This window comes from Alligator mississippiensis, chromosome 2 (genome assembly GCF_030867095.1).
Source record: "Alligator mississippiensis isolate rAllMis1 chromosome 2, rAllMis1, whole genome shotgun sequence".
In the NCBI taxonomy this organism is placed as follows: domain Eukaryota; kingdom Metazoa; phylum Chordata; order Crocodylia; family Alligatoridae; genus Alligator; species Alligator mississippiensis.
In genome coordinates, this window is record NC_081825.1 from 122,988,127 (window position 1) to 122,993,250 (window position 5,124).

Consider the following 5,124-nt stretch of genomic DNA (forward strand, 5'->3'; position numbering starts at 1 on the left):
AAGCAGGATTGGGGGAACCCCCTCTGACCCCATGGGGTTAGGCAGCCCTGGGCTACGAGACCCCAGGCTGGGGTGGGGAACCCTCCCGCAAGTTGTGGACTCCCCCAAGCCCCCATGTCTGGATGTGTGGGCAGGCACCCAGTTTGGGAGCCTGCTCTTCCCTCCCACCTGTGGCAGTGCCTGAGCCAAGCAGCCATACCAGGGAATGAAGGAGGGGGAAACCCTCTCTGCTCCTATAGGGCAGGGCAGCCCCAGGCCAGGGGGACTTCCCCATACCCAGCTGTGCAGGCAGGGCATTGCTCCCTCCCACCTGTTTGGTTTCTACCTGTGCAGAAATGGGTAAATTGATCTCAAAATTATACAGCAATTGTAGAAACTACACCTTCCCTTATTTTGTTGGCATATAGTTAACTGGAACAAGGAACTAATGGATTACCCATCACATTCACTTTATCAGGTTTCAGTTACTTTTTGCTATGGTTACAAAAGCTATGAAGTGTTGTTTCCACAACATTTGCTCCTTTCACTGGTACACTGTTAATTGACAAAACAGGGTAGGTCAAAATCATAAACTATGAACTCTGCAGTCAGTTTTCCCAGACATTTTCAAAGACTGGTTTGTTTTTTTGACCGTCTTTTATATGGTAACCATTGTTGTTTTTGCTTATTATTTGTACAATGGATGCAAGCAAGAAATAGCAGGTTTTAAGTTGATCCCAAAAATGGAATGCAGGAACAAGATTTTATCATGTTTCTTGAGATGAAATCAGCTTGGTCACTTTATGTTGCTAGAACTGATGCTGTAATCCTCATATTTATGAAGAGCCAATGTTCACAACTGGGATAAGACATTATTACTATCTTTGAATCAAGTAGATATCAATATAATATGGAGATCGCAACTGGCAAAGGTGACATTCCAACTCTTATCAAAAGAGAGAAATAGGCAGTAATTATTTATGAAAACATTTAAAACTATGTAAATACGGATGCTTATCTCAGAAACTTTTTGGACAGGTACTGTGTGGACTGTAGTATTGGCATGATGCTTTTCATCAGGTCAATGAGAACAATTTGTTAGTACTTAATTAAAAGGCTTTCTATTGCATCTGTATGATAACTTAGACACTGAAGACTGTTGTGTAAATATTCATTCTCCTTTACTTCATACTACCAAAGCTTCATAAATCTCAACAGGACCACCGGCTGGGGAAGACTGGACAGTTTTTCAGTACAATCATTCTACATTTGAATCAATCCTGTTAGCTAATACTAAGTCATTTGAACAACTCCCACAAGGCACTTCTGGAGATATATGTTATTGTTGTTCAAGATTTGGGGTTTCATGATGGGATTCAGTGTATTCTATTTTGCAAATTCTTCTTGTTTTAACAACTTGAACTTTTAGCTGCATAAGCTGATTTTTTTGTATATGTTATTTATTTCCTGTCTGTGAAGAAGCTCACATTTTCATTGGATAGGTACATTCTTGTTGACATAGTTTCTTCATTTCCAATAAAGATGTCATCTAAGATGAAAGCCAGTGATGTGAAGGTAAGAAAGATAATTAATAAAACTGTATAACCTTGAGGCCTTAAAGGATAACTCCATATGACTGCTATATTATGGTGCCATGCAAGAGTAAACATTATTCTAGTGATTATGAACTAATGGTTATATATACCATGAATGCCTACAACACTGCTATGAAAGGTCAGATCCTCAGCTGATGACATACCTATGTATAGTAAGTGAGATCTGTCCTACATTATTTACCTACTTGAATCTGGTTTTAAAACAAGTGACTTGTATATTTGTTTAATTTTACTTCATGAATATGCAATTAATTCACAGTAAAGTCACAGAATTCTAGAACTATAAGGATGGAAATGGGCAGTGATGATGTGGTCTTACCCCTCTACAGTTCCTTTTCCCAGCAAAGCAGAGCAGGGAGTACCAGGCTAGGGGCAGGACAAACTGTGAAAGGGGATGGTACTACCAAAATCCAGTTGAACTCTTCCCTGGTTTGCAGCCACCACTAAGTTAAGGTCTTTGCTTGCTGTGTAAAGCTGCAATGGTTCCAGACCAAAGGAAAGGCTAACTTGGCTCTTGGCAATAATGTATTTTCTTGCTGCAGCATCCTACCCCCAACTCTGTCATGCTGTGCCACCCTCTTCAAAATCCTAGATATGCTGATGGATGGGAGGGACCTCAAGGATCTTCTGTTCCAACTCCCTCTACAGATGTAGGATGTGCTATTCCTAAACCACCTCAGACCACCCTACCAAGTCCTTTCTTAGAACTTCCACTAAACAGGATTTTACAGCTTCCCTAAGCATTCTGTTCTGTGGAATAACTGTGAAGAAGTTTGCAGTTAACCTAAATCTGCATTGCTGAAGTTTAAACTAACTTTCTCATGTCCTTGCCCATTGTGGCAAGGAAGAACAGTAGTTCTCCCCCTTCTCTATAGCAGCCATTGAAATATTTGAAAACTGCTGTCATGCCCCCCTGCATCCTTAATCTTCTTTTTTCCAATCTAAACTTACTTAGTTCTCTCAGCCATTCCTTGACTGACCTTTGGAACGTCTCTAGTTTATTTCTCTCGTTCTTAAAATGGATCCAGTATATCAGCTGAGGTCTTACCAGTGCCAAGTAGTGTGGTCCTGATATCTCACATGTCTTGCACACAATACTGATATTACCAAAGCCCAAAAAAGGATTTTTTATTTTTTTATTTTTTCAGGAGTAGCATTTTGCTGACCTATCTTGGGAATCTGATCTGCTATTACCCGAGATTCTTCTTGGCAATGCTACTGTCTTGTCCATTTCTCCTGTTTTTCATATATTCATTTTGTTTTTCTTCCCTAGTTTTAATACCCTACATTTCTCTTTTTTGAGTTTCCTTTTGTTGGCTCTAATTCTAACCTAGTTCTCTAATGTATCAAGCTCCTCTGGAATTCTTCTTTTGTCTTCCAAATTATTTGTAACCACTCCCAGCTTTGTTGTTCTGTATCCACTGAATGGCAACTCCATCTAGCCCATATTTTTCATGTTTTTCCTATTTCTTTCAGATTAATACCATATATAAAATGCAGAGTTAAATACTGATATTAATATTAATTTTATATAAAAATTAGCCACTCAAGAACCAATTCTGAAATCTTTGCCTTTGACACTAATCCTTACTCACACCAGTCTTACTGACTTTATAGATTTTTAAAAGATTAATTAAGTGATAATGGAATTTCTTACATGAATAGGAGTTACTTATGTGAAACACACCAACTCCATCCCTCACTGGTCATTTTATTTATTTTTTTTTTGTATAATGATTCTATAAGTTCTACTGTGTGAAAAAGACAAAGGGGAATTCTTTCCTAGTCTCTGAGGGTGTGTAGTTTATTCCATGAAATATAACTTGAATCAAAGCATGTGGTATGGAACAGGAAAATGTGTAGCTAAAAAAGGGATATGGTGGAACTGATCATATATCCTTGCTGCCATATATATTTATAGGTTTATATATCTATATAGATGCATAGATATTTGTGCTACCATATCTGTGTCTATGCTTTTATATCAATAGATAGATATAGTAAACTAGGCACCCTCGGGGACTAAAAAGAATTCCCCTTTGTCTTCTGCACATGGTTGAACTCATAGATCTGTGGATATCTATAGATAGATAGATCAATCGATTGAGCCATCCATTTTCCCCCTTGGCAAATAGGCATAATGCTTCTTGTAAGATATGCTAGGCATACTTTTCAAGCCCTGGCAATTATGATCATTATGTCATAAAGATCTTGTCCTATCTTTTAGGCATATACAGGCGACCCTCGCCATTCACGGGGGATACATTCTTGAGATGCCTGCTAATGGCGAAATCCGCAAATACGGCACTGCGTTCATGAATGTCATGAATGCAATGCCCCTGGTGGCTGTGAGGGGCACGGCTGAACTGGTGGTGGTGGGAGCCCAGTGGCAGCAGTGGGAGCCCAGCATCGGCAAGTGCAGCATTCCCAAAGAGCTTCTGTAAGTGTATTTAAGATGCAGGTTCGCCAGTCATGAATATTTGAAACTGCAAATGCCAAACCTGCAAATAGCAAGGGTTTCCTGTACTATTTTAGACATATCATGCTTTATGACTACATACAACTAAAGAACAATGTGCATTCCTTCATACATCCCCTCCCCCTCCCCTGGTAACTGTACCCATTGTCTTCCCAACTTCCACCTATTTACACAGATTTTTTTGTCACACTTTTAGCTTCTTTTCTACCTTATAGAACAGAACACCAGCAGAGTCTTCCAGTATGGGAAGAAGGGTGTTTGTGCCTGAAAACTTGCAAAAAACTATTTTCCAAATATTTCATTGGTCTAATAAAAGATATCACGTCTACCCAAAGAACCTTGCCTGTCTACAACTAAAGAAAATATGTGTATGCTTAATTAACTGATAGTTCATTATTTTACAGTTTCAACACTATACATAGTAACACTATGCATAGTAACATAAAGGTGGACACCATTTTTTCTCTTTTTCCTCTCCCTTAGGGGGGATAATTTATTTTTTTGATTCCTAAAAACATATTTTTGTAATAACTTCAAGGATTTAAAATATATTATTTTCTTGCATATGACCTATACCTTTTCCCCTCAAACCACCTGAGGAAAATTGGGTTGTGCATTATATGCAAGGTAAAGGGCTCGCTATGGATCTAGAAATTTGGTTGTGGGGGCAGGGTATGGTGGAAGGTCAGCAAGGTTTAATTTCTGCAGTTCTGGGAGCTGTAGCTGCCACTACTCCCCCTCCCTTCATTGCCGAATAATGATTATTTTTCATTTCAAACCCATGGGAAGTCATTCTTTCTAAACATGTGCTGGATTAAGATTGTATATTAGGTTGGCCTGCAACCAGCCCTGCACACTGGCCTGGAACCATGTGCCAGATTTGACCCAGTGAGCCAGGTCCAGGGATGCATACTGACTCCAAGGCAATGTGCTGTTGGACCTGGGACACAGCTCCAGAGGCAGGACGCAGGGTTGGACCCTACATATAGCCCTAGTCCTGGCTTGGCTAGATCAGGCCCTGGCATCCAGCCCCCATCCCTGGCCTCTGTG

At 39.8% G+C, this 5,124-nt stretch overlaps 1 pseudogene; it reads left to right on the forward strand.

Moving 5' to 3' along the window:
• Positions 1-574: 574 nt before the first annotated feature.
• LOC102562777 (bifunctional heparan sulfate N-deacetylase/N-sulfotransferase 4-like) lies at positions 575-4,039 on the forward strand (annotated as a pseudogene).
• The last annotated feature ends 1,085 nt before the right edge of the window (positions 4,040-5,124 follow it).